General features: G+C 32.2%; 1 pseudogene; it reads right to left on the bottom strand.

The window, feature by feature from the left end:
- Window positions 1-5607: 5607 nt before the first annotated feature.
- On the bottom strand, window positions 5608-10799 carry LOC111997096 (peroxidase N1-like; annotated as a pseudogene).

Raw genomic sequence — 10799 nt, 5'->3', positions numbered from 1 at the left:
CATGAAATTTCTGTAGAATTTTATTGCAACTCAAACTCTGCTCAAACGTTTTAGGTTTCAAGTGAAACACTTCTAGTATATAAAGGAAAAGCCTAACTACGTGTTTAGAACTTTTTGAGAGATTTTGGAGGTGCTCTTGTGAGATTTAAAAGGTATTGTGCCTTCCTCTTTCAAAGTCACTACTGAAAATCATTCTCATATCATTAGATCTGGTAAATTTGAAGTTGATGCAACAAAATTAACAACTGCTAATGATCTAAACCTTCAAGGATGGTCTTGAAGTCACAAACTGGAGAGTTTGTATTGCTGAAACCTTTGAGTGTGATCTCAAAATCACAAGCAAGGAGGCTTGTATTGCTATAAATCCAAAAAGAGAAGGAGTCCATGGATTTAGAGTTTGCATGTAGTCGTGTCAGTAAGTTTCTACTGAATGTAGCAATATATTTAGGGTTAAATCTTATTGTAAAAATTTCAATTATCTTATAGTGGATTTGGTTTACCTTGAGGATAGTTAGGTCAAATCATCTTCAGGTTTTTATCTTGAAATGGTTTGTTTCATTAGTTTTCCTAGATCATCATATCGTGGTATTATTTATTTTCCGCTGCTTTGCATGAGATAATTTATTTGTGTTTAACTTAGATCTAAATAATTAATCTAAGTAATCACTTGGTTAATATATCATGTAAAATAATCTGGTTTAAGCAGTCTTAACGAACAAACACAAATAATTAAAGAAGCAACAAGATCTTGATTTGGAAAAAGACAACCCTATACGGATTGCTTTATGCAAAATGACACTTGACTAGTTGACTTGACACTTATTTTGAATGTTCTCTTATAAATTTTTAGCAAGGAATAAAGATATATACGTCGCCATATATCTTTGAACCCCTTACTCGATATATTTCACTTAGCCACCCGCCTGTATGTACCATCTATCATATATTGTTTGTCAATTAGTCAAAGTTAGTTGTTGGCTTATAGCGTGATAGCAAGCATTCTATAGTGGATATAGTCAATGGCTTTGGCTTGGGTTCAGTGTTCTGTGCACTAAACCTGATAAGATATTGTCATATGTTTAGGAATATATTTTCACGTTTCAATGTCCTATTGGGTCTAGTGCACAAGATGCAGTAGATCCAAGCTTTTCCCTTAGTTAGCAACCTATTAAGTGACAATTTTATAAACTACTTATGTGTAGTTTTTAGACATATGATTTACATAATAATTATGTAATTTGTTTAAATAATTTCATAAATTATGTAATTTAATGTACAAGTATAATTTTATAAGTGTCACATAATGAGTTGGAGGAAATTCATGCAATTTAGTTGCGAGAAAAATTTTATATAGTAAAAACATTCCATCATATATAGGAGTATAGGACACATCTTTATCAAAGCACCTATTGGTTTGGACTTTGGACTCTTAAATAAAACTCAATGCCAACTGAGATATTGTCATTTATGACCTAGATATAAATGACGATTGGATTATTATGTTTACGAAATTGAATCACTATAGTATCATATACTTTGACCTCTGTCTATGGATATATATAATATTTCAAAGCTGTAAGTATTTCTTTCAAAATCTGATGAATATTTGATATTATTGTTAACTACTTTCAATCATGTAAGCAGTAGTTCAAAATGAACTAAAATGATATTTTCCAAGCCTACGAATTTTTTATGTTATTTTTTTTTTTTTAATGGTTTGTTTAGCTAGTTTAGGTCATTTGGTTATTATTACTTTTTTTTTTTTTTTTTTTTGATGAACTGGAAATTTTTATTCACAAAACACCAACAGAATTACAGAGAGAGATCAAGAGCCTCAACCTTTATCATTATTACTGAACCGTTGAGCTCCCTACTTTTCTCTTTTGTTTTAGATTTTCAGGATTGCTTTTAAAAACAATAAAATAAAAGAATTTCAGGACAGCCGGCTGAACCATATAAGTAATTAATGCAATCGTCTAAGGCCCCCAAATAAAAAAAAAGCTCCCACTTGTAAAAAAAAATTATATATATAATATATTTATCTATATATTTTAAGTACAAAAAAAATATTTTAGATACTTTTATTAATCAATAAAATGCATTAAAAAAAAAACCACATTGCATCTTAAATATAAAATACTGCACTGTAATAATGCAAAAGGAACCCTACAAAACGTCCACTAGCACCTGAGAGTGCGCCAAAGCCCAAAAGGGCTATAGTCTTTAAGTTTTCACCACTTATTTTGCATGTTTATTTTTATACGTGTGGCACTGTATTATGCTCAACACTAGAATGTATTCGGGCTAGCTACTCTAAGCTGAGATGGCACTAACCACGTCTTTGTTTGAGCACTCCTGTAATTTACTCGTGTAATATATATATTTCAAAAGAAAAAAAAACTGCACAGTGCACATAGCACTGTGCGGTCTTGTCCACAAATTCCCAACACATTATAAAGCCTAAGCTAAGCTGGCCCTCACACGACTCCACGCTAATTAATAAGTTATCACATTTTTTTTTAATGCAAACTCTTACTTTATTAATTATTATAAATTATCACACCAATTAATTATTTGATGTATATTATATCAACTCATTTGTATTATAATGATATTAATTTATTGAACCGTGTAATAAATTAATTTTTATTTATACAAATTTAGACTTTAAAGTTAAAAAAAGAATTCACTTAAAATCCCCAAAATTGTTGAGCCGGCCCTGTTTGAGGATTAGATGTGTTTTGTTCACTCAGAATCAGAGGTGGTGCATGAAAAGCTTTAGGATTTGCATTAGTAATTAAATGTAATAGAATGCTGTTTCTTTTCTTTTCTTTTCTTTTTTTGGCTAAACAAAGAATGGTGTTTCAGCGACTACTGACTATTGATTTTAGTTTTGGAATATTATGAATTTTTCTTCCAGTTGCACATGGGTCTTGTTAGGAGTTTTTTTTTTTTTTTTAAGCCGTTGATTATTATTGTAGAATGACCATTGATGAACTATATTACTTATTCGATTATTTTAAGTAGAATAATTTTTTACTTTCGGTGTGACTTTGCACATTTTTAGGCAGAGTAGGTGCAGCTATCACATGCTTTACTTGTAAAGTTAAAGAGTCCTAACTTCTTAGGACATTGAGACATTCATGTCAATAAGTTCAATAATTTACGTTCATTCATTCAATAATTCAGAAAATATCGAAAATTCTCAAGTATTTTGGATAAAATTGTGCTTTTCTTATAATCATGGTGGATCCCACCATAAATATAAAATGAGAAAGTATTATTTTTTTATGCTATGAGAATTGTAGTTAAGAATTATTTAGAAAACAACAAGATCTTTTTTTTTTTTTTTTTGAGAAAGAGAAAACAACAAATCTTGATTTTCAAAGACGAATGTTAGGACAAAAATTAATAATCTTATTATTATTATTATTATTATTATTATTAATTTATTTTTTATAATAATTATATTATGATTAAAGTAATATACTTTTTACACGTACATACTATTAACATCATTTTTATCAATTTCATTGTGTCACCTGATACAAAACATTATGAAACTCTAATTTTGTCTCTCAATACTTATTATTGGAGTAAAAGACAACCCTTGCTATATGGCGTGTAGTGATTACGTCTATGCAAAATGGCCACATGATTTAGTTGACATCGACTCTCTCATTTTGGATATTATTCTCGCCGATTATACATACAGCAGGGAAAGATATCAATCAGGTCACCATATATTGCACTTGAGTCTTGAGCCACTCGTGCATTATGGGGAAATAGTCAAAAGTTGTTGTTGGCGTATTAATAGCGTGACAGGAACTTTTAGGAAGCATTGTTTTGAGGAGGATGACAGAGGTGAGAGGTCTGTCATATACTCAAAAATACGAAAAAGACAGGCGATAGAGAAATTTTAAGAGGTACGTACAGCCTAGCTTCTACAGTTCTCCTTTTCAACCAGTATAATAAGTCTAGAGTCCTGTAGATCTATATATATGAGATTCAAAACAATTTACCAACTCATCATTAGTTCTGAAATCCTATGATAAGAAAATAAAAACATAACCCAGGGGATTGGTCAAGTTGGTTGGGCTCTTGGTCTCAAAGTGCTTGTAATGGGCTTGACTAGGTGTGCTTTCTAGTTCGAGTCCTACTACCTACACTTTGAAAAGAATTTCCTGAGCCAGTGCTTTACCCCTTCGTGGGCTCACCCGGCACGAACAGTGATTAGTCTTTGATTGAAAGCTTTGAGGAAACACTGTGGAAAACCAAAAAAATAAATAAATAAATAAAAACATTCTACCAGCTGTACTCATCAATAGTTCTGAAATTTATTGTAAAATATATTTTATTTGTAACTTTACTTTAATCATATATATTTTAAAGCATTTCCATTAAGGCATTGAGACAATAGGATACCAATGATGCCAAGTGATGTATACCTTGTGAATTTTACTGTCATTATTCAGAGATTGATGAAAATATTTCAATCTTTATTGAATAAGAATTATAAAGAATATCCAAGAACCAATCGCACATCAACATATGTTAATATATTAATTTAAGTGACATTAGGGGTCTAATTAAATGCTATCATGTGATATTTTAAATTAAGACACTTTGGCTAATTAAATTATGTCATGTGTCTCTTGGAGAACAAGACGTTAAATTATGACACATGTCATCAATGATAGCGAATCATGTGTCATCACAACTTCCCAAGACTCTTGTAAATAGAGTTCCTCCTCAATCTTGTGGGACCACATTTAGAAGTTTCAAAACTATGTAAGAATCAAGCTTTAGAGACTTCAAGAACTTCAACTTTCAAATATAAATCATTCAAGCCATCCTCCTAGATCTAAAAGTGCACTAGAATCAAATTCAAAAATGTTAGAAAACTTCAATAGATTGCAAGTTAATGAAAATATATGGATTCAAGCCTAAAGTCCTAAAGAACTTCCATTACAATCTTCGAAGACAAAGAACACAAGAAGAACACAAAGAACAAAGGATTTCTTAAAAACATATAGTTAGAAATTCATTGTAATTTTTTTTCAAAGATCTCTCAATCCATTTCCCAATAAAATTAAGGAGCATCTAGTGTTTGAATCGAGATTATACTTAAATCAAAGATTTATTCAAAGAGATCGAATCGGAGGAGTATTATGTCGTAATGATATTTAATTTCAAAAAATTGTGCCTACTCATTCATCAATACAAATATTCTTTTATGAAACTATTTCGATTATTTGATTTCCATAATTAAAATTCAGTGCTTACAATAATATTAACTAGCCACAACAAGTCTAGTACAAAATATCTCGACTTTAAAGCCAACATTCCACCACAAGCAGTGGGTCAAATAGGATGCCTCTTTATCAATCTCTTCTTCACACTTCATGTATTTTCTTTTCATTTAATTTTGGAGGTAAGGGTACTTTATAAGTTACGATACTTTTATAGGCAAAATTTCACACCTAGTTTCATATTGAATTGTCACTCACTCGTTTGATTGAGCCCATCACACACACACACACACACACACACACACACACACACACAAAATACCACCAAGTGAGTTGATGTTATGGGATTATATCATCAATTAATTTTGGAACACACTTGGCAAATTTCACCAGCATTGTCGATCTTCACACCACTGTTACTCATTTTAACCATGGAATTCCCAAATTCCACTTTGAAATTCAATCCAAGCAACAAGTGTTGGACAATGGCTTTTGTTGAAGCATCATTCCACAACATTTGATCAGACTCAAGAATCCCTTGCCCAATTCTCATATTTCTAAAATAAGAGGTATCAAACCTATTAGGGCTATAAGTGTCCAGTGCAACTCGCTTTGAAACATCTCCATATTGTGGGCAGAGTGGTCGAAGTTGAGGAAGAAATGCAGGGTTGATGGATGGGTCAACAACACCATTTCTTACTTTAGTGAAATTGTACATTCTGTATTGGAAGGACTAGCAAGCTGAAGTTCCTATGGTGTGTCCTCCTATTAGAAAGGGAAAAAAAAGTTACATTTGGTTATGTAAAAGTATTTGATGAAAAAAAAAAAAAAAAAAAAAAAAAAAAAGTTCGGCTGAGGCAGAGTGAGGGGCGTGAGCAGAGTGAGTCAGTGAGATGAGATGAGAGAGTCTGAGATTGAATAGTTTAGGTTAGGGTTAGTTTTTTATTTTTAGGATTTTATTAGTATTAGTTTTGAGGACCAAACGGCACAGTTTTGCCGAAAAAGTCAAAAAAAAATTCAACCGGTCATAACCGGTTCAACCTCCGGTTTTTCCGGTTTTCAGGTTGAACCGGACGGTTTTTACTGTTCACCGGATTTTAGATGATTTCCGGTTTTTTATCATAACCGGACCAGATTTGAGACCGGTTCCCGGTCGAACCGGTCGGACCGGCTGGTCCGGTCCGGTTTTTAAAACTATGATGCCAAGTGATGTATACCTAGTGAATTTTACTGTCATTATTCAGAGACTGATGAAAATATTTCAATCTTTATTGAATAAGAATTATAAAGAATATCCAAGAACCAATCGCACATCAACATATGTTAATATATTAATTTAAGTGACATTAGGGGTCTAATTAAATGCTATCATGTGATATTTTAAATTAAGACACTTTGGCTAATTAAATTATGTCATGTGTCTCTTGGAGAACAAAACGTTAAATTATGACACATGTCATCAATGATAGCGAATCATGTGTCATCACAACTTCCCAAGACTCTTGTAAATAGAGTTCCTCCTCAATCTTGTGAGACCACATTTAGAAGTTTCAAAACTCTGTAAGAATCAAGCTTTAACGACTTCAAGAACTTCGACTTTCAAATATAAATCTTTCAAGCCATCCTCCTAGATCTAAAAGTACACTGGAATCAAATTCAAAAATGTTAGAAAACTTCAATAGATTGCAAGTTAATGAAAATATATGGATTCAAGCCTAAAGTCCTAAAGAACTTCCATTACAATCTTCAAAGACAAAGAACACAAGAAGAACACAAAGAACAAAGGATTTCTTAAAAACATATAGTTAGAAATTCATTGTAATTTCTTTTCAAAGATCTCTCGATCCATTTCCCAATAAAATTAAGGAGCATCTAGTGTTTGAATCGAGATTATACTTAAATCAAAGATTTATTCAAAGAGATCGAATCGGAGGAGTATTATGTTGTAATGATATTTAATTTCAAAAAATTGTGCCTACTCATTCATCAATACAAATATTCTTTTATGAAACTATTTCGATTATTTGATTTCCAAACTTAAAATTCAGTGCTTACAATAATATTAACTAGCCACAACAAGTCTAGTACAAAATATCTCGACTTTAAAGCCAACATTCCACCACAAGCAGTGGGTCAAATAGGATGCCTCTTTATCAATCTCTTCTTCACACTTCATGTATTTTCTTTCCATTTAATTTTGGAGGTAAGGGTACTTTATAAGTTACGATACTTTTATAGGCAAAATTTCACACCTAATTTCATATTGAATTGTCACTCACTCATTTGATTGAGCCCATCACACACACACACACACACACACACACAATACCACCAAGTGAGTTGATGTTATGGGATTATATCATCAATTAATTTTGGAACACACTTGGCAAATTTCACCAGCATTGTCGATCTTCACACCACTGTTACTCATTTTAACCATGGAATTCCCAAATTCCACTTTGAAATTCAATCCAAGCAACAAATGTTGGACAATGGCTTTTGTTGAAGCATCATTCCACAACATTTGATCAGACTCAAGAATCCCTTACCCAATTCTCATATTTCTCAAATAAGAGGTATCAAACCTATTAGGGCTATAAGTGTCCAGTGCAACTCGCTTTGAAACATCTCCATATTGTGGGCAGAGTGGTCGAAGTTGAGGAAGAAATGCAGGGTTGATGGATGGGTCAACAACACCATTTCTTACTTTAGTGAAATTGTACATTCTGTATTGGAAGGACTAGCAAGCTGAAGTTCCTATGGTGTGTCCTCCTATTAGAAAGGGAAAAAAAGTTACATTTGGTTATGTAAAAGTATTTGATGAAAAAAAAAAAAAAAGAAAAGAAAAGAAGAAGAAGAAGAAGAAGAAGAAGAAGAAGACAAAACAAAACAAAACAAAACCTTTTTAATAATTAAGGATTCATAGTGTGATCACCACGCACCCTTAGTGCGGTGGTCACTTCATAAGTATAAGTGTTTGTGGGGTGTGGGAGGCAAGAGTCAGAGTTCAAGTTTCTAGGAGCAAACTTCACATATATATACACTTAAATTGTGCTAGAATAGAACTTATATATTATATACATACATACACACACACACACACACACACAAAGATATATATATATATATATTAAAAAAAAAAAAAAAAAAAAAAAANCAAAAAATGCAGAAATAACCTACAAACAGCTATCCACATTCTAGACCAACAACAAACCCAGAAACTTTAAAGAAACCAGCTGATCACAACCATCCACACCAACACCAAATGCATAAATTTCAAAGAAATCAGTCGACCATAGCTATCCACACCAAAAATAAACCCAAACTGATTCACAACCACCAACACCCACAATATCTTCCTTTTGCAACCGCTAACCACCACCACTACTAACAACCTGTGATTTACGAACACCACATCCACCACCAACGATCTATGTTTCACAACACCCACAGCAACCTATCCATAACTCGCGAATCCAAATCAACATACTACCCAAACCAATCTACAACCTGTGAATCTAGTCGCCGATCTCGCCGCTTCACTAATCCACAAAGCTCCATTTTTGAAGCAGACTCGTGGTTGAGACCCGATCTAGACCAAGCCCCATACCAGAGCACTCAATTGGTTGGGGGGAGAGAGATAAGAGGAGGGGAAGGGGAAGGGTCTCACCGAATCGGCGGCGGTGTGGGCAAGGAAGGCTAGGTTGGCGGCGATAGGGGCAGGGAGGCGTGGGTCGGTGGTGTGTTGGGGTTAAACCAGCAACGTGGTGGGCTGAGCACCGGTGGGATTGGCATGGAGTGAAAGAGATGAGAGTGAGAGGGTTAGAAAGGGAGTTAGAGAGGGTTAGGGTGTTCGTGTTTTTGAGCTTCTTTTTTTTTTTTTTTTTTTTTTTTTTTTTTTAAATTTCTGGGTTTGTGTTCTTAAATCTGAGTTTGTGTTCTTGTTCAAGACATACTTAGATCTCAATTCATGTAATTCGTAGTTTTTAATTCTGTTTTTAATTTTGTTATTTAGTTAAAATTAATAAATTAATTTTTTTTTAATTTAGGTGCTGACGTGGCATTTTTTAATGCCAAATAATATTTTTTATTATTATTTTAATGGCCACGTCATCTTCCATTTGCCACCTATGCAATTTCCCTCTCAAATGTAACGGCAGGGACAAAAACGAGACGCGTTTTCCAGGATAGGGACTAAAAGTGGTAAAAAAAAAAAATTTGGGACCAAAATGGGAATCGCGTGAAAATGTAGGAACAAAAATGTGTTTTTCGCCTTTACTTAATTTAACCTACTAAAATAATATTTTCATAAGTCTTTTTCCCCTCTCTCTTACAATTGGACTACATAGTACACACTTACCTTTCACTTTGATATTTTAAAATTTATTTTATTTTTATCGTTATTGTTATAAGTCCTAGAAACTAGAATGCTCAAAAAAATAAAAAATAAAAAGAACAAGAAGAGATAGTAAATGTTAATGATGAATAATGATGAATAAAATTTTAATGAAGAAATAAATTTGCAAAATTATTAACATGATGATAGCGTTGACTTAGATGGGGTTGATTAGGCAATTTGATGAATATGATGAAAATAAATTATTATTTTTGGGTCATTTGTAATATATTATTACTTTTGAATTTAAGTAATTTGAATGTATATGTTATAAACACATGCTAGTTTGATTTATTTAGTTAGCTTGTTAAATATTTTTACATAAGTGATGAATAAATTAGTCATTAGTTAAATATATTCAAAATTTATAATGAATATACCCTTTATATATGTATATTTATAAATTTTTATAAATTTTATTAAGTATTTGTATGTCTTACGATATACGATACGATTCACATTTTGACAACTATAAGCTACTCCATGCTAAACAATACTTCTCTTGAATCTAACTATAATGGTTAGAAGTGTGAAATTGTCGAGACTTTTGGGGAAAAAAAATTACTGCTAAAAGATTACATGCTAACATGATAAAATACGATTAGTGTCATTTCAACAAAATGAATTTATTTATTTATTTGTGTGTATATTAGTAACCTATCAACTTGTAAGTTTTATACATCAAAATTTTTGGTATCTCTAGCATTACCTTTTTTTGTGTGTGTTATTTTCGTTTTCTAATTCAACTTGTTGATTACTGTCTCATTAGTCATTACCAACAATAATCATGGTTTCATTGTTTAGTAGTGCTTCTCTTCGTCGCTTTTTTTACAAAACCTTGCCAGCTTGAGTTAAAGAAAATTAAGTTAAATTACCAATGAGGACCACAAGGTCTTGAGTATTGAGACCCAAAGCAGAAAACTTTTGCTTTTGCAAATCGATGGAGTCATTGAATGCTGGCAAATTCTCAGCATCAGTTACCAATGAAACCCTTCTGTCTCTGCGTCCTGTGGGAACAACCCAACTTGATCCATTAACCTACATGATAAGTCCAGAAGCATGGTTAATTATTGAAAATAAATAAATAAATAACAAATACCCACACAAATATTGTTAGGACATATGTAAATTATGTTAAAAACATATGTCAT

This window comes from Quercus suber, unplaced genomic scaffold, assembly GCF_002906115.3.
Source record: "Quercus suber isolate HL8 unplaced genomic scaffold, Cork oak 2.0 scaffold_188, whole genome shotgun sequence".
NCBI classification, from domain to species: domain Eukaryota; kingdom Viridiplantae; phylum Streptophyta; class Magnoliopsida; order Fagales; family Fagaceae; genus Quercus; species Quercus suber.
This window is presented reverse-complemented; position numbering and strand designations above follow the sequence as displayed.